A 20,418-nucleotide genomic window follows, 5' to 3' on the forward strand; every position below is an offset into this window, starting at 1 on the left:
AAGTGCATGTAATGTATAGTCCTAAGTCTGCTGTTTGTAAGTTGTGGGCTGCCTGTAATAATTACACTAAAACTCAAGTGACATAAGAAACTAACTTGAGGACTACCAGAGACCCTTCTAAAATTCCTAGATATTAAAGCAATTATCTTTAGAGATGAAGATGAATGCTTTCCAGTTCCATGATCTTTGGGTGTCCTGCTTGGTAGGCATTGCTACTATTTAAGCTTTAAAAATAAACTTTCATTGTCCCTGTCTGTTAAATAAAGATGAAAGCGCCATCTCCTCTCATTAAAGTTCAGGGAGAAATAGCCACAAATGACTCATTTTACAAAGAAAAAAAGTGGAAAATTATCCCTTTGAGGAATGTGGTATGAATTCCTTTAGAAGGAACACTGATATTTATGGGAGGTAAAATCTCAGTTAATAAGCCCACCTGGAAAACCTAATTTAATTGTTTTCTCCTTGAGTGAGAGGCAAAAGCTAGTAAATGCATATTTTCTTAGTAAATGTATTTCTTCAATTTTATGTAACAATTTACTGAGTTTTATACTATGTGTCTTATATTAAGCACTGCACTACATGGTAAGTATTTTGCCTTTGAAAAACTTACAATCTAGTAGGAGAGAAACAATTTACTTATTTCAACTTTTATTAGTTGAAGCCTGCTATGGGTCAGTCCATTGTTCTTGGTTACACCTATGAACACAGTACAGTAAGCCCTCAGCATCTGTGGGTTCCACATCCGTGGATTCAGCCAACTGCAGATGGAAAATTCTTTTTTAGAAAAGGATGGTTGTGGCTGGGCGTGGTTGCTCACACCTGTAATCCCAGCACTTTGGGAGGCTGAGGCAGGTGGATCACATGAGGCCAGGAGTTTGAGACCAGCCTGGCCCACATGGTGAAACCCCGTCTCTACTAAAAGAGTACAAAATATTAGCTGGGCAACATGGTACATGCCTGTAATCCCAGCTACTTAGGAGGCTGAGTCTCAAGAATCACTTCATCCCAGTAGCAGAGGTTGCAGTGAGCCGATATTGCACCACTGCAGTCCAGCCTGGAGGACAAGGTGAAACTCTGTCTCAAAAAGAAAAACAAAAGCAAAACAGGATGGTTGTGTCTGTACTGAACATGTGAACATATAAAGACCTTTTTTTTTTGAGTCATTATTCCCTGAACAGTATAGTATAACAACTATTTTATTTTTTGAGACAGGGTCTCATTCTGTTACTCAGGCTGGAGTGCAGTGGTGCAAACACAGTTTACTGCAGCTTTCACCTCCAAGGCTCAGGTGTTCCTCCTGCCACAGCCCCTCCTGTAGCTGGGATCACGATGAATGCCACCATGACTGGCTAGTTTTTAAAATTTTTGTAGAGACAGAGTCTCACTTTGTTGGCCAGGCTGATCTCAAACTGCTGGGCTCGAGTGATCCTTCCGCCTCAGCCTGCCAAGGTGCTGGGATTACAGGTGTGAGCCACTGTGCCTGGCTATAAAAACTATTTACACAGCATTTATATTGTATTAGGCATTTTAAGTAATCTAGAGATGATTTAACATATACAAGGGAATGTGCATAGGTTGTATGGAAATACTACACTATTTTACATAAGGGACTTGGGCATCCTCGAATTTTGGTGATTATCAGAGGGAGGTCCTAGAACCAGTCTCCCACATGGAGCTTGCATTCTACAGTGAATACAGGTACTTGCAATGTAGGGCAGAATGTGATCACTACTTTTACAGAGGTACAAAGTCCTTTAGAAGTACTGAGGTGGGGAGATTAATTCCCTGGAAGAAAGTGGAAGATATCATAGAAAATGGCCTGTGAATCATGTGTTTGAGGAAAGATTGGTTTTGGTCAGGAAGAAGAGAAATGGTGTTCTAGTGTCAGGGAATATTGAAAAAAAAATGTTTGGAGGTGAAGATTCACAGGGAGCTCATCATATTCCTTAACAGGATTGGCACTAAAAGCATGACAAATGGCAGAAGGGAGGAAGGGCCAAAAAGGGAGACTGGAAAGAGGAGGCAGAGGCCTTGAATGTGAATGTCAGGCTGTGGATTAAGGAGTTCATCTGAACAATTTTAAATAATTCTCAACCTTCCTTAAAAGGACATAAAATTATTTTTATCTTGGTCAGTCAAAAAAGCTCATATTCATAAATGATTTTAAAGGCACTCAAAGTATACCTTTAGATTTTAAAACTAGGAAAAATCATACAATTTTATGTAAAAAGCATGAAATCTTTCTAATCTGCTCATGGATATTTTCTTTATTATCTTTCTAGATAATCCTAGAAAATAAACTCTTTGAGGGCAGGGACATGTGATTTAATTCTTTCACATTTGCTGCTGTGCAGGCCATTTGATAGGTATAACCAGCTGCGATATAAAAATGCTCTCAAACATTATTAAGAAATGAGCATTTCCAAATTTTAAAAAGGAAAGAAAAATCCACAACCTACAGCCAAGGAATAGATCTGGAAAACAGACTAGAAACAAGAGATTTTGTTTCTTGAAGCTCCTGCTCCCAGATTACAGCTCTCAATGGAGCTCCCCCACCCCACCTCCATCCAGGCCACACTGAACATCTTGTGCATTTCCCAAGGCCAACAAGCTTCCTCCTCCTAGAATCCAGCCCCTAGAAGGGGACACAGTTCACCCATCTCAGGACACCATTTTGCTTTGTTGAATACTCTTTTCCTCCTTTTTATCCCAAAGGAAATGGGACACAGAACCTCTCTTTGCGGCATGCTCAATACCCTCTCCCATTGGGAAGCACAAACTTCTGTCCTTCAGCCACTGACCCCTCTACACTAATCTCCAAAATAAGCCCTAGAGGGGACAGAAAGCCTTGCTCTGACACCGCTTACACTTGAGGATCTATTTTTTTTTTTTTTTTTTTTTTGAGACGGAGTCTTGCTCTGTCACCCAGGCCGGAGTGCCGTGGCGCGATCTCGGCTCATTGCAAGCTCCGCCTCCCGGGTTCACGCCATTCTCCTGCCTCAGCCTCCTGAGTAGCTGGGACTACAGGTGCCCGCCACCACGCCAGGCTAATTTTTCTGTGTTTTTAGTAAAGACGGGGTTTCACCGTGTTAGCCAGAATGGTCTCGTTCTCCTAACCTCGTGATCCACCCGCTTCGGCCTCCCCACCTGAGGATCTTGTCTTCTTTTTGATCACATTCACTCCCAAGACAACTCCCACTCTACTATTTCTTCCTCTAGCATGCCATTCTTTTTAATGAAATACCATCACCTGTAAACTTGCTGAATTGCACTTTTGCTTTTGAAACAATCCATCTAATTTTCTCAGTGTTGAATTTAGATCGACTGTTGTTCATGTATTTAATCGAAAAGGGTTTTTTCCTCGGTTTTATTTTATTTTATTTTATTTTTTTCCATGAATCTAAGGCTCTTTAGGAAACATCCCACCTATGGTTGGTAACAGTTACACAATTGGGCATGAGATTTATGTCCTCATTATCTCTGCCTTGATTGGTTTTGCTGTCAAAGATCAAGTAGGCATAGTTTTCCAGAACAAACGCTTCTTGCAATGGATGATAAATACCAAGGTAAAATAAGAAATATGTAACTGAGGAGAAATGAGCATATTCCAAATAGCAGGATTTGGGAACTTGGAGACTATAGCAGTGAGAGGTTTGGCAGATGTCACTGGAGAGTTATTTCCCCACTTTAAATGTGTCTCCATTGTGACAAATCAAATTGGCCTCCTGCACTTGGGCATATGAGTCCTATGTTTCACCCAAATCCTTGACTGTTTACCTACAATTTGTCTTTGGCATGAGCCCATCTCAAATGTAAGTGATACTCCTCCTGTTTTGAACAACTTCGCTAAAGAAATGGGTCTATAGCAGTGGTTTCAACTGGGGTTGATTCTGCTTCCCAGGAATATTTGGCAATGTCTGAAGATATTTTTAGTTGTCACAACTGGGGAGATGCTACTGATATCTACTGAGTAGAGGCCAGAGATGCCACTAAACATCCTACAATGCACAGGTCAGCCCCCCACAGCAAAGGAGTAGCCAGTCCAAAAAGTCAATAATGTCAACGTTGAGAGACCCTGGTCTAGAGAAAAGGAGACCTTCCATATCACCCAAAAGAGTATTCCCTAGTGCCCTCTGTCTATGGCATGGGAAGCTCATGCTTTCTAAAAGCTTTCTGGATCAGCTTTTTCTCACCGAGTTTAAATTACTAGATAGCATCTAGCACTGAAATTGGTTTCAAATAGCTTTAAGGTAGATGCGTTAAATCTCAAATTTGGATGAGACACAAGAAAGCCATGGGAGGAGTTAAGCAGCAATTTGAAATCTAGGAGCAATGTGAGAACTGTGTGCAGGTGGCTTCACTCCAGCTCAGAGCGCCAAATATCCCATCGTGAGTTCTCAGATGGGGAGGAGCAAATACACATTTTTCATCAGAGGCAGATGCTGAAGCTGCAGTTATGGCCCCTTCAGACCTTCAGAAGGTGCCCCTTCATTCTCAGTGTGATATCACTTTGATTCTAACTGCACTGGGTTGTCCTGATTCAGAGGGGTCAGCACAGAACTACGATCAGGGATTTTGCTTTTGACTTGTCCATTTTTATGTTCCATGTCATACCTAATTGCTGTTTTCTTTAATAAGTAGTCTGTACATCTTTACTTGTGGTCAGGAAAAAAGTCCCTGTTAATAATTTACAAAAGGCAGAGCCACTCCTCTTTTGCATCCTCAAATCTCTCAGAGCGTGTGATTGTTTAAGAATATCTGGTTTCCAAGTAGCTGAGTGATGAAATATGATTGGCCTCTCAGCATCGATTCCTCCTCTCCTTCCTCTCTCACTCTCTTGGATAGCAGTTGTTATGATACAGTCATTCTTCTTATAAAAGAATAAAGAAGAGGTTCTTTCTTTCATCCTTAGGAAAAGGTGGGCTGTTTTGGCTTCCTACCATGGAGGAGGACCTTGAAGGAGAAAACTGGCAGACCTTCTCCATTCCCTGGGGCTTCAGCAGGGCAGCTGAGGATGAAGGAGAACATATTTGCCAGTGAGTAATGGTCTTCAAGGAAAAAATATCAGGGGTCTTATTATTGCTTTCTGAGATGAGCATGTGCTTTTCAGTAGGATGAATTTATTTGGATAGAATTGAAAGCTCTGTCTCAGAATTATACAAGAATGATGCCTTTGGAGAAAAATGAAGTCCTTCTGAGTTTTGTTCAGGCAATTCAAAAATTTAAAAAGAATATTGGAGGCAAGGCAGGAATATCCTGTAAAACAGAAGGACAAAGCTGTATACTACTTTGGTCATTTATTTCCTTAGGAATAAATGTCCACAGGCACTTTTGGGAAAAGAGAAACTGATTTTAGCTGCCTGTTCATTTCTATGGTATTATAATAGGCTATAATTCACAGTAAACTTTTAGCTGCACTTTTTGCAAGGGAACTGAATTGTGTGCTGTGTTTATTTTCTTTTAAAAATCCTATCTTCTCAGTGACAAATATATCTGTCAGGATGAAAAGTTTTGATTTTTCAACAGAAAATGCTATGTTGGCTATGCAAATTGGTTTGTATTTAATTGTTTCTTTATGTTCAATGGTCTTGATAAATAAGTTTTTCTCCCTTGAGAAACATCACAATTTTACAGAAAGTTCACACTATTGCAGAATGGCTTATGATTTATATAAATATGTAATTCTTTTCTTGGGGTTGTCTAGCTTTCAAATATGAGAAATTCATCAGTAATGCACACACTTTGGAATGCCTATTGGAAAATTTCCAGTCATTCTGCTATTTAATGCTTTCTCATTAATCACTGGCACTATATATTATAAGACTCGTAAATTTGTTTAGATGATATTCTTTCAGTAGATTCTATGATTATTGAGTGTTTAAGCAGGGCAATATGAACATTATGTGCAGACCCAAATATAGAGGAACTGCCACAGGTTAAGAGAAGCTCTCCAAATTGATAAAAGTCATTGCCCTCGACTTTTGCTACTTGAGACTTTGAGCCAAATGTTTTTGAGTTACCATAATTTTTCATGACAGTAATTACTTGGTAGCAGTATTTGTCTAGAACACCTTCAGATGAGTGCAAATGAAACCTTTTTTTTTAAATGCAGTTCCCTATAAAGAAGATTTAGAAATTGATGTTATTCTACGAGACTCAAACACACAAAAGAGTCTGACATTTGGAACTAGTTACTGTGATCCCCAAAAGCTGTTGGCTTGCAGCATAATTTCATTGGATGACTTTTCTTTTTAGCACCTACATTTTTCTCCTGATTTCTTACTTGAAGGGTGAAATGATTAAATGTTTGGGCTCTGTAAAGTCATCACTTAAAACATAGGATCCTGGGATTTGTGCCTTCTATCTTTCCTAATCAATAACATTCAAAGAAATAGATTCAGCTCCAAGCTCACTGAAGCTTGTTTATGGGTTTGGGAGGAAGTAAGCAATAAAAGAGTTAAGAAATATTTTAAATCAAAATAATAGGTCAAACCACTGAATTCCAGTTCAATAGTCTCTTGGTTATAGCATGCATCTAGTAAAAGGTCTGGGTGTGATTTGTTCTATTAAAATTAGTGCTATATATGTCTCTAAAGACTGAAGCTTTTTATTATCCCTGGATGCACCTAAGAGTTGATAGTCATTAGATTATCCAGGTTACTATATTATTTTATATATAAAATTCTATTTTATTTTTAGAATCAACGTTAAAAAAAACTGTTATTATCACTTCAGCTTAGGTCTGCAGTGGAGAACACTCTCAACTATAGAACTATGTAAATGTAGTTCAAGATTCAATGGGCAGGGATAATTATCATAGATCCACAAGTGATGCTAGTTCAGTTTGCTCAGCTGAGTCCTACTCACGCTGTTAGCTTCATGAGAATAAGGTCTATAATTTTTAGTCTGTCTTCCAATAGACCAATTGAGGTTTCCCAGACTGGGGGTCTCCATGCTCCTCCATCTGTATGCCTCATGGCTGATCTGAAGGAGCTATTATCATAAGACTCAAGTAAAGAGAGAGGTTTACTTTTCTAAAGTTTTATAACTCCTCAAAATTAAAGTGACTTGAGATTATTTTTGTTGTTTTGCTGTTGATTAAAGAGCAGCTAGTTCCTTTGCCAAGTAAAGCAGGTACATGGAATGGTTAGGACCGTGTTTTCTGAAACCAGCTTGATCTGGTATGCACCCTAGAACCTTCATTTATTGGCTATATGATTTTGGGCAAGTTTGTCAGCTTCATTAAACTTCAGTTCCCACATCTCTAAAATGAAGATAATACCTGTTTCATTGGGTTGGGGGGGGGGGGGATAAGTGAGTTACCATGGGAATTTCTCCTAACACAGTGCCTGGTTCATCCAATTATCTAATTATTCATGGTGAGTGATTCTTATGGTTAGTACTATTAGCAGTGAGAATAGAGACTTTCAAAAGCTCTTGATTGCATGCCTTCAAGTTCAGTTTGTTGAGTGAAAATTATAGGCTATATGGCTATATATCCTAATAGAAAGAATGATTCATTTAGGACTTGGGAAAAGGAGTACAGGAAGATGAGAGAAAGAGAGAGTTTAATACTTCTGTCCTGTGCATTTTTTTTTCTAACACAAAGCTTAGTATAAAGTGCAGTGAAAATTGCATTTATTTATTTTTATTTATTTATTTTTTGAGACAGAGTCTCACTCTGTCACCCAGGCTGGAATACAGTGGAGCAATCTCAGTTCACTGAAACCTCTGCCTCCCAGTTTCAAGTGATTCTCGTGCTTCAGCTTCCCAAGTAGCTGAAATTATAGGCACGCACCATCACACCTGGCTAATCTTTGTTCTTTTAGTAGAGACGGGGTTTTACCATGTTGGCCAGGCTGGTCTTGAACTCCTGACTTCAAGTGATTCGCCCACCTTGACCTTTGAAAGTGCTGGGATGACAGGCGTGAGCCACTGTGCCCGGCCTTGAATTTATTATTAGTGGGTTTATTAAATGAGGCAAAACAACAAGATGAGTGTATTTCAGTTCAACAAATATTTACTGAGAACCTACCACATTGCAAAATGCTGGAGTTCAAAGATGAAGACAAAGCTACAATAAGATGCCGTGCCATACCTATGAGAATGGCTGAAATAAAAATGCTGGCAATGCCAAATGCTGGCAATTCGAAATGCTGGCAAGGATATGGAACAACTGGAACTCTCATACATTGCCAGTACAATCTATTGGCAAAATAGTACAGTCACTTTGGAGACAGTCTGGCAGTTTCTCATAAAGCTAAAAATACATTTGCCATAATGCCCATATAATCCCCACCCCTGGGTATTTACCCTAGAAGAATAAAAATTTACATTCCCACAAAACCTTCTCATGAATGTTTTCAGCAAGTCTATCAAAATTGCCCCAGACTGGAAACAACCCAAATACCCTTCAGTGGATGAATGAATAAACAAACTATGTTAAATCCTCACAATGGAATACTACTCAGTGATAAAAAGAAACAAATTATTGATACACACAACAAATTGGATGAATGTCAAAGGCTTTGGCTGAGTGAAGCCAGTTTCAAAAGGTTATACACTGTACGATTCCATTTATAAGACATTTTCGAAGAGACAAAACTATAGTGACAGAGAACAGATCAGTGGGTGCCAAGGATTAGGGGTTGGAGGAGGGTGTGTCAGCACCCTGGGTGATGGAAATATTCTGTATCTTGATTGTAGTCATGGTTACACAAAGATATACATGTGATAAAATTTATGGGACTGTACATCCTCAAAAGCCCATTTTATTTTATAGTCATTTAAAACATGAAAAATAAGAATACAAGTTTCTTGCCCTTAAGGAGTTCATAGGTTCAGTGAGGGAAAAACACAAACACGAATAAGTGTAATACAGTGCAGTGAATGTAGCGATTAAGACTAAGACATACCAAGAACAGAGCTACCAACCAGCTTGACATGCCATGCTGGTATGCAATGAATGGGTTACAAAAGTACCCAGGTGTTAATGCACAAGGTTTATGAAAGCCAGAGACCCAGGCCAGTTGCTTGTGGCCATGCACAGTCTTGTCTACCCTCAACCATTTTCTATGTATGCCAAGATATTTTTAAAAGTTTGAAAATAGTCCTGGCATAGTGTATTGTGAGAGCATAGAAGAAGAACACATAGACTGGCAGACTGGGAGGGGAAATTCCCAGTGAAAGACTTCATAGAGGAGACAGCACCTGCACTGGGAATTAAAGGGTAAAGAGGAGATAGCCAAGAGAGGGCTTCTCCAGGGGAGGGGGAGGACACTTCAGCAAGTCATTCCTTGCCTGAGAAAGCTACAGAGGAGTCAAAGAGTGAGGTGTGAGTTGGGAACTCTAGGGAATTCAATATTATAATAGTGTGAGTGGGACTGGCAAAATGAGACTGTGGACAGATTTATAGAGGACCTTGTATAATAAAGGAGCATTTTGTTTTATGATATAGTTTGAGCATCCCTAATTTGAAAATCCAAAATTTGAAACTTTTTGAGCACCAACATGACATTACAAGTGTAAAATTCCATACCTGACCCCATGTGACAGTTCACAGTAAAAATATGGTTAAAACTTTGCATCATGCACAAAATTATTTAAAATATTGTGTAAAATAACCTTCAGGCTATGTGTATAACATATACATATGAAACATAAATGAATTTCATGTTTAGACTTGAGTCCCATCCTTGAGATATTTTGTATATACAAATATTCCAAAATCTGAAAATATCTGAAATCCAAAACACTTCTTGTCCCAAGCATTTTTGATAAGAAATATTCAACCTGTAGTAGATTTTGAGCATATTTAGGGGCTCCCAGAGATGAGGCAGCAGAGAGGGTGATTTGATAAAAGAGAGAGGAGGCTGGAGGGATGAGGTAATGGGAAGAGGTATAGGGTTTGATCTTAACTGTCAAGTGCTAGAGAACTCTCTGGCAACACATATGGCTTTAATGGAAGACAGTGTCTCCTAGGGAGGTCCCTGCATTCATTCATCCATTATTAATTCATTCAAACACTTTACTGAGCACCTGCTGTCTGCCAGGCACTACTCTAGGCCTTCGGGATCCAACAGTGAATGAAACAAAAGCCTAGCCTTTACAGAGCTGATATTTTAGGGGTCAAATGAGCTGAGTTTTGGCAAATTTTGGAGTGTAAGGGGCCTCTGAGACATCCAGGTTGGCACTACCTAGTAAGTAGAGGGTAGCTGTGAAGAGCAGTCTGGGCTGCAAATATAAATTGGGGATAATTGGCACAAAGACAGAAATTGGAAACTTAGACATTGGTTAAATAATCTATTTCTTTCACTTCAGTTCTCAGTGATTTGACTTTGGATCTGGTCCTTATGTGTGAGGAGAGATGTATCTATCTTATGCCATAATCTCAGTGTGCTCATTTACCCGTACTTCTTTTTTTTATGGCATTCTGGCAAAAGGCTCTCTAGTCTTTCTTGAGGAGATTGTCTGAAAATTAACAAATATCTCGGACATGCAAAGCATTAGAGTAAGCTCTAGGGGGGATGGAAAATAAATAGTAGATCTAGTCCCTGTTCTGAAAACACTTTGAATCTACAAGGAGAGATCACCCCTATACACTTTGTAAATGGTCCATGATGCTTGAGGACAACCATAAGCAAATTCTAGGCTACTAAGGAGATTGAAATTCTAGCTGAAATTCTAGGCTGCTAAGGAGATTGAATCTTCCAGTACGTATGCACAGGCAGAGCTGTAAAGTAATTGTCAAGGACGCTTCCAAAGGGCATATGGTTTGAAGCTGGTTTCTGATGCCCTGAATCCACACTGGCTTGGAATGACTAGGCCAAGTTATTGGGTCTGACTTGGGATGATTCAAATGGGCACATGCATTTTGAAACAATTTTGACCCAGCTGTGTTAGAGCTCTTGTGACTCAGTTACCTATTGATGCCACTATGTTGATGTGGCCCCAGAACAAATCATTGAAATTCCAGCTGTTCTGATAACCAGGAAATAAACAAATGGATGTCCTTTCTTCATCTTAGGGCCTCATCTCCCCTGTGGTGGAGTTGGGATAAGGTGGGATTCAGAGGTGGGATGGGTAGGCTACAGGCTCCATCTGGCAGGCAAATAACCCATGACAGGGATTCATGTGCTAACCTTGTCCTCTGCTCATAAAGGACCTTTTGTCATTCTAAGCTGAGTGATTGCTCATTCTTAGAGACATCATGGACACCTTGAATAAATGGTCTACATCTCATGTTAATTAGTTTCACCTTTAAAATCATGATGGCTCTACTTGTTTATATTCAATAAAGAATTACACTTAAAAATATTTCCTTTTCCATTTGATAATTGAGGGGATAGATATCTCTGCTATTTTGAAGGCTTTTTGGTTATACTCAGTTTTATTGATCAGTGTTATGTTGCTTGTTCAGGGGGAAGGACGAGGAGGAATATACATGTCCTTATTCTCAGTGCCACACTGAGCAGAAAGTCTTCAAATAAATTCTTAACTGTTTTTTCTAATGTGTGTGTATATATATGTGTGTGTGTATATATATAGTATATGCAAACACACATTAGAAGAACAGTTAGGAATTTATATATACACATGTATATATACATATACACACACACAAACACACATACACACATACAATATGAATATATATATATTCACCAATATTCATATTATAAATTTACTTTGAATTTATGGTTTTAAGAGATAGTTGAGATACCCTTTGAGACTTAGTTCTAACAGACTTAAAAAGAGCTTTATTACCTTTTTATTATAAAATTAATTCATTCTTATACAAATTTTTAAAATACTGACATGAATAAAGTAAAATGTGAAATCTGCATAATAGAGGAGAGGTTAAATATAGAATAAGGATCAGGAATGTCTATCATGTGCATGACTTTGTAATAAAACACAGATTTCACATTTTGGTGGGCCCTTTTGACACGGATCCCAACTCACAATTGCTAAATCATAATGTTCCTTGGCATCTAACAGGCCCATCAAAATGGATGCACCAAAACTGTTGTGTCATTGCACTTCTAGGTATATTATCTAAAAGAAAGCAGAATATCAAAGAGATATCTGTACAGCCATATTTACAGCAACATCATTTATAATAGCTAAGAGGTGGAAGAAGCTCAGTGTCCATCAGTGGATAAATAGATAAGCAAAATGTGATATATTTATACAATGGAATATTATTCAGTCATTAAAAGGAAGGAAATGGACACAGGTTACAACATGGATGAACCTTCAGGATATTATGCTAAGCGAAATAAGCCAGTCACAAAAAGATAAACTGCTATATGATTCTACTTATATGAGGTATCTAGAGTAGTCTGATGCATAGAGACAGAAAGTAGAATGGTGATTGGCAGGGGCTAGAGGGTGGAAGAATGGGGAGTTGTTTAGTGAGTATAGCATTTCAGTTTTGCAAGATGAAAAGCATTGTGGAGATTGGTTGCATAATAATGTGAATATATTTAGCACTACTAAGCTGTACACTAAAAATGGTTAAGATGCCACATTTTATGTGTATCTTACCACAATTAACCATTTTTTAAATGTTAAAAAAAAATTAGCCATTATGTTAACATACTCTGCTTTGGTGTACCTACCACCAATAAAATTAGGACTCTTTTCCTAGTGCTGTATAGACCTGAGGTGTTACTATTGTTACACTCTTTGTCTTCCATTGTCTCTAGGGCACGGGGCTTCAATAATCCAGGAGATCCATGAACTCCTCTATACTTAATGCAATTTTATATCTGTTTAAGCATTTTCCCATCACTTTTTTCAGTTTCTCAAAGAGACATGTTATCCCCTTGCCCAAAAAGGGAAGCTTAGCAGCATAGCCACATAGATTGTTTCTATTCAATTGACCGTATTAAATTGTGCATGAAAGCTATTATTTCAAAGCTTTGAGTTGAATGTATATCCAAATAAAGCAAAATCTTATTAAGGTTCATTTATGCTATTGATTATCCATCTATATTTTTAGTGGCTGAGATGATTTTATGGCCAAATACTTATAAAACCAAGGTGCCCCTTTGAGATGCCCAGAGTAGAGCATGCTTTATTCTGCAGGGCTGCACATGCCCCCAAGGAATCATATTTGTTAGTTTCTCAGCTTTTCCCACACAAATCAGGAAGGTGTGACAAATAGTGACTGATGATTCTAACTCCATTAATCTGTACTACCTATTCATAATTTTCCCCAATATGCACCCCAAGTTTTTGAAGATTTTTAAGGTGACAACTGAGGAGTCTTCTGTCTCAGTAAAGTGGATTTATAGAAGGAAACAGTGGGGAAATATGTTGAAATTACAGAGAGGAGATCGATTTAGACAAACCATTTTTTTCCCCTGATTACAAAGCACAAAGCCAGTGCTTTGAAAAACAAACAGAGATGTCAAAAGGTCTTTCCCCAGGCAATTCAATATGTACCTGAAGGACCCTTCTCTGACAGTGACTGTGCTTTGCCCTTTCAAAGCTCACTCTCAGGTGGAGGTTGTTATCCAGTATTACAGATAATTGCTGACTGGATTTAACACAATTCTCCCAGGGGACTGAAGCTAATGGGTTAGAAATTCTGTGTGTTTAATGTGTTTGCCCAGGAAGACCATCTCTCCCCTTCCTAAAACAGAACTCAAACCCCTAAAGTGAGGAAGGTGCTCACATACTCTATACACATAAAGTCAGCTCCAGTAATCGTGACGTTTTTTTTGTTTAACTTTTTTGCTTATTCTATTTCTCTATTTAATTTTATTATTTAACAAATCTGATAATTATATCTTAATACCAACCCTCCTTTCTGACTCAGAACTTTGGTACTAATTGTTCCCTTTATCTGGAATGCTCTCTCCCACATGTCTCTGGTTAGATGTCTCCTCGGAGGGACCTTTCCTGATGACCTCACCTAAATATTGTTCCTGCCCACCACTCTTCTGACTCAGCTTTAGTTTTCTACAGCATTCTCACAATCATCTAGCATTCTTATGCATTTATTTCTGTGTTTATTGTCTGTTTTTCCCCACCAAGATATAGGTACCCAAATAATATCCCTTTACTCCAATTTTAGGTTACTGTAACTTTTTCAATCTTGGCCTTTTAACTTCATTGTTAAATGAATAGATGAAAGAATATTCAAGGAAGATTTAACTGCAATGGGTTGAGTTAACCCTTCTTGTTTCTTCTTGTTTCCTCTATCCAAGGCCATCCTTGAGAAAGCTTGTATGCATTGACATTCATCCTGTGGAGTTCTAATAAGATAGGTAAGCAACAAAAAGGAAGGGGCCCCAGGTCAGGGAGAACAATTGTTCTGAGACAAGGAAAATCACAGACAACCTGCTGGCATTACCCCCTGTTCCCATATACCTCGCTCCACAGGTAGCCCCAGCAGCAGGACCTTATCTGCACACCTTATCTGCACTTAGCCACTCCAGTAGGAACCTACAAAACTTCCCTCTATCCTTTGCCTCTTGGCAGACAGCCCCTTCTTTGCTGTGCTGCCCATTGCACCCTTGCAACATATGTTTGTACTTTCTTTAATAAATCTGTCTTTCTTTACCTACAACTCTCTTGGTAAATTCTTTTTTTGCCTGTGACACTGGCCCCAGCCAGTCACACCCGGGACAGATTTATTTAATTACTTCATTGAATGCTAACTGTGTACCCAGGTCGATCTATGTGCTGGTAGGAAGGTAGTATTATATCATTATTAAACTAGTCCTTTGTCTCTCCAAGAATATTTAAACACTCAATCATGATTTTTGGTTGGAACTTTCATTTAAAATGGGTGTTATTCTGAGGTCTCACATTACCAGTATATCAGAATTGTGTTCTTCCCTCTTGGATTTTCATAAAAAGAGGTAGCAAAATGATAACATAGATAAATGGAGTTTTGAGAAGTTGCCTAGAAGATTAATTTCCTGTTCTAAAAAATGGATTTATTTTCCAGTACAGTTAAAACATTATTTAAGTAATTGCAGAATTTTCTTACAGAAGTGTGCATAAAGAATATTATAAAAACAAGTATAGTTTTGTTTTTTCTTATATCTTATTCTTAACCATTGAACTCATTTTATTCGACTATCGTTGGAAAATTTTAATTCTGAGGTTTCACATTATCAATAGCAATCACTTAGAAAATATTTTCCAAATAAAACATATTATAACTAGGATGTGGATGAGAGGGCTAAAGATGATCACTACGTACATCAAATCCTTTATATTTATTTCCCAAATTCTACTTTGTGTACACTTTTCAAGAGTCCTATGTTGTAATTTTTTTGGCTTTAACACTACACTTTCACATTTTTTACCTGTATTACAACTCTGAGATTCTATTCATATTTCTATAGCATATATTTTACAATAACCTTGTGTCCTCACAATGTACTAATTTAGTGAAACTATGTGTGCCATAACAAAAATAATTTTAAAGGTCTATTTAAAATCATCATCCTCTGTATAAACAACTTCTGATACTTTCTAGAATGTATTTGTCAATAGGGCTGTTTCATTTTTGTATAGAAAATTTGAACACCATGACTCAACCATCACGTAGTTCTTTTTACTCCCTCATTTATCCAAGTTTAAGTTATACAGGCATACCTTGGAGATATTGCAGGTTGGTTCCAGACCACTACAAGAACGCAAATGTTGCAATAGAGTGAGTCACACGAATTTTTTGGCTGTCCAGTATATACAAAAGTTATGTTTATACTATAGTTTATTAAGTATACAGTAGCATTATTTCTAAAAGAACAATATACATACCTTAATTTGAAAATACTTTGTTGCTAAAAAAATGCTAACATTATCTGACACAGAGATATGAAGTGAGCACATGCTGTAGGAAAAATGGTGCTGATAAAGTTGCTCAACACAGGGTTGCCACAAGCCATTATTTGTAAACAAAACACAACAAAGCAAAAACTATCTGCAAAGCACAATAAAGTGAAGAGCAATAAAATGAGATATGCCTGTACTTCTTCGCTAAACTGTTCTCTAATTCTGGAATACACTTACTGAGTACCTTCTAGGCATCCATAGAATTTTGTTGTTGGTGCTAAAATAATTTGAGTCTCAAGTATATGTTTAGTATACTATTATTAATTGATATGTGTTCTCTAATTTTTTTGTAATATATGCTATAGCATTCCCAAATATAATGCGAGTTTCTTGGAATTACATCCCCAACTTCTCACATTCCCCACTAGCCCTGAACAAATAGGTGCTCCTCAACTTAGAGTGGGCTACATCCCAATAAGCTCATCATAAATTGAAAATGCTGTTAAGTCAAATGTGCATTTTTGACTTATAATGGGCTTATCTGAACATAAACCCATTGTAAGTCCAGGTGCATACTGAATGTTGTAAGTTGAACCATTGTAAGTCAGAGACTGTCTGAATGAATTGAATTTAATACAGAAGAGAGGTCTTCATTAAGAACTATGTAAATGTAAGAGTCACTTCTCAGCATATATTCAGCTTTCCAGTTAATAGGCATATTTCTTTATAATTCTTCCAAATGTTGTGGCTTTAAAAATTTCTGTTATCTCCTATGTCAGCAGAACATGTGTATCAGCTATCAATTACTGTGTAACAAACCATCCTAAGACACAGTGGCTTAAAACAACAAAAATTTATTATTTCTCAGAATATTGTGGATGAGTTCAGCAGTGTGGTTCATTTGCTACACGAAATTGTAGCTGGGTTTTCTTGTGTAGCTACATAAAGCTGGAAAGTCAACTGGAGCTGGAATGTCCAAGAGGACTATGCTCATGTGTCCGGCATCTCAGCTGCAGTGCCTAATAGAGCTGAGTGCTGGCTATACCATTTTCTTTTCCTTTTCAGCACTCTAGCCTTAGCTTCTTTACATGGAAGCTGGATGCCAAAGTCAAAAAATAAAAAAATAGAAAAGGAAAGCTGCCAAGCTTTCTAAGGCTTAGGCCTGGAAATCACAAACTTTTACTTCTGTCACACTCTCCTGATCCAAACAAGTAACAGGACAAGCCAGATTCAAAGGGAAGGGCTCTTTCTCTTGTTGGAAAGAGGGACAAAGTCGTGTAGCAGAAGGGTTGGGGGAACTGTTGGCAGCCATTTTTTCAGTAACCTATTGCAACATGGTAGCAAAGAAGGATTGTGAAATTATCTAGGTAAACATTTAAATTTTTGCATTTGAGAAAATCAAAGTTTAGAGAAGTTAAATAGTTTGTTCAAGGTACTACAACTGGTTTTCCAGACTCTTGCTGTGCAAAGTGCTGTCCTTAGATCAGCACCATCAGCACCTTTGAGAACTTACTTGAAATGCAGAATCTCGGACCCCACTCAGAACATACTAAATCAGAATCTGCCTTTCCCAAGGTTCCCAGGAGCTCTGAATGCACAGTAAAGTGTGCTGAGACTCTACTGCTCTTTTTCCTTCCACAACTGAGACAGAAGACCTACCACCTACAAAAGAAGATTGTTTTGTAGTCAGGGATTTGACTTAGCATGGAAAAGTCTTTGTTTTACTTATTGCCTATTATGTTGTTTGTTTTTCAAAGCCTTACCCTTAGCTCTTCACAGATACTATCAAATATAATCCTCACAACTACCTTGAGGGATAATTATCATAACTCTCATTTTACAAAAGAGGAAACTGATGTTCAAAGACAGGTGGTTAAGTAATTTACCCATGTCACCCACACTTGTACATGGAGAACCTGAATTCAAACCCAGGGCTTTTGGACTCCAAATTGCATGCTCTTAATTATCGTAGAGTATCCACTGGCAACTGCCACATGGCAGCGGTGAAGGAGACTAAATGTTTAAAGGAAGAGATTGTTAGAGGGGAGTCATGGCATGTGGCTGGCTTGGTGAGCTGTCACTTCTCTTCAGACGCCTCCCACTCCCAACTAGCCTGAAGTGAAGATGCTGGCACGGGCGCGTGACAGATGGTGCGGGCCTGCTCTGCCGTATGTGTGCTGCTCCCTGTTCCTGGGCACACAGCTGCCTGACACAAGCCTTGCCAGCTGGGCAGCTGCCTCTTGGGGTGTCTCCAAGGGCTGTTGCTCAGAGAGTGCAGTCCAGCATTTTCTCTGCTTCCTCTTTTAGACATGTCTTCCTGCCTTCCCTCGGCTCCTTGGATCTCTACCTGGGACAGAGAGCACTGTTTGGGTTCTGACTGGGAGCCAATGCCAGACCTTGAACTGCACATAACAGGTGACCGATGGATAAAGCTCATCCAAAAATGGGGGAGCCATGGGAAGGAGCAGGGAATGGCTCCTCCTGGACTCCCTCTCTTGGGAGAGCTTGGTGCCTGCCAGAGCTTTCTTGCAACAGCTGTGCGTGGGATGGAAAGGCAATTTCCTCCTTGCTGTTCCCTTTCCAGGAATGGGAGAGGAAGAAATGAAGAATGAAGGACAAGTGCAAGGCAAGGGCACTCCTCTTCCTAGACCCAGAAGCTGAGGGGAGAGGGGGCCAAGAAAGCAAGCTGGAGAATCCTTCCACATTGGAGTAAAGAGAGCAATATTTGCTTTGTTTGCTTTGTTCCAGTCAGCACTTCATGCCACCACAGGATAGGTCAACAGTTGACATCTAACACTGGGTATGCAGTATTGTGCTAGCTCAGGTAATTACTCTCTCTGGATTAAAATCTATGTGTTATCATGTTCCTTGTAGTAAGTTACTTGAGCTTACTAAGCCCCAGAGTTCTCATCTGGAAAAATGGGAGTAATAATTTTATCTCCTCATAGGGTTGCTGTGAGGAATAAATGGGATAATACTTGTAAAGTGATTACATAATCCAGTAACTGGCATTTAATACATATTTGATAAATGTAATTTAGTAGTATCAAAATGATTGTGAGAGTAGAAACTGTCTAGTTCACTATTATATCCCCAGCTCCAAGAACAGTTCCTGGCACCTAGTAGTACTCAGTATTATTTGATGAATGAATAAGTGATTTGATGAATGAATAAGTGAACAAATTCTCAAATATCCTAACAGTAATTTTGTGCTTTATCAGAGGACTCAGTATCTTATGTGTAGAGAAATGAGAACTTCTATGTGTGTGCATGTGATTATGTATATGTGTGTATGTATGTTTAGGAGGTATATAGTATATGTATATAGGTGGGGCTAGACAGATTTTTCAAGTGCTATTTAGTTGGTCAGAAATGACACTGCATTTTTTTTCTTGGACCAAACTTCCCTTTTTCCTCCCTCCCTTTCTTTTCTTTCTAAATTCTTATTTTGACTTTGATGTCAAAATCCTGCCTCAGAGCATATCTATAGGTGGCTTTCATGCTCACGGTAGAGCAGAAAAGAGTAAACTGGCTTGAACCCCAAGGTCCTTACCAAGTGTAATGACAAAGCATTTCTGACATAAAGATGGTCTTTCAGCAATTCAAACGAAGCACCAGGACAGGCATTTCACAGTCTTCCTAGGGTGAGTGAGTGGTCCGTGGGAGTGGAATCCCTCTTGATCTTGTCCTGTTGGAGACCTTGAGGTCTGATAGCCACCAGCTCCTTCACTCCTGCACATCTGGAAGGAAGACAAGATGAGCAGAAAGCCATAGAATCAGTACATCAAAATCTGCCGGACAGGAAATGGAGTTACCCTGCTCGATAATTAAGTTCTGAGATCATGAAACTGAGGGGAATCTTTCACAGTTCAAGAAAGGGCAAAGAATGAAAGAAGTCTAATCTCCCATTTCCTAGGGGTCTGCTGCTTTTGGTCAGAGTCTGAGAGAGGCCAGCAGGGAATAGATTGCTCTCTTGTCCCTAGTGTATCCTGTGTTTCCTGAAGGAATGATTTTATAACAAGAATTGGGAACATAATCTATTTTCTCAGAAGTGAAACTTCGGATGGGTCTCAGTTCTGAGATTTGCTTCACAATCAGTGAGAGCTTTCTTGATATACATATACCTGGATGTCAAAATTAAAAGAAAAAAATTCTTGGGGGTTGCATCCCAGGTTTTTTTTATTATTAAGTAACCTTGTTTATTTTATAATAATTTTGGATTTACAAATAACTCGCAAAGATAATACAGATAGTTCCTATGTAGCCCTCATTCTGTTTCCCCCATTGATAACACCTTTGATTTTGATGGTACTTTAGTACATTAGTATTCATTAAACTACAGTCTTTATTTGGATTTCACCAGTTTTTCTACTACTACATCTTCTGTTTCAGGATCTCATCCAGGATGCCACTTTGCATTTAGTTGTCATGTCTCCTCCTTCTTCCCTGGTCTGTCAGTTTTTCTGTCTTTCCTTGTTTTCCATGACCTTGACAGTCTTGAGGACTACTAGCCAAGAGTACATTTACTTTATAAAAATTTCAAGTAGATTTTTTTTATTATACTTTAAGTTCTAGGGTACATGTGCACAATGTGCAGGTTTGTTACATATGTATACA

General features: G+C 38.5%; 1 protein-coding gene across 1 annotated transcript in view; it reads left to right on the top strand.

Annotated features, from left to right (window-relative positions):
• Positions 1-4,831: 4,831 nt before the first annotated feature.
• The window catches only part of FRMPD4 (FERM and PDZ domain containing 4), an 864,755-nt gene continuing 849,168 nt past the window's right edge, over positions 4,832-20,418 (top strand). The window contains exon 1 of the mRNA XM_065538545.2: positions 4,832-5,036. The gene's annotated coding sequence lies outside the window, so the exon portion shown is untranslated. The remainder of the gene's footprint in view (positions 5,037-20,418) is intronic.

Source organism: Macaca fascicularis, chromosome X (assembly GCF_037993035.2).
Source record: "Macaca fascicularis isolate 582-1 chromosome X, T2T-MFA8v1.1".
Classification (NCBI taxonomy): Eukaryota; Metazoa; Chordata; class Mammalia; order Primates; family Cercopithecidae; genus Macaca; species Macaca fascicularis.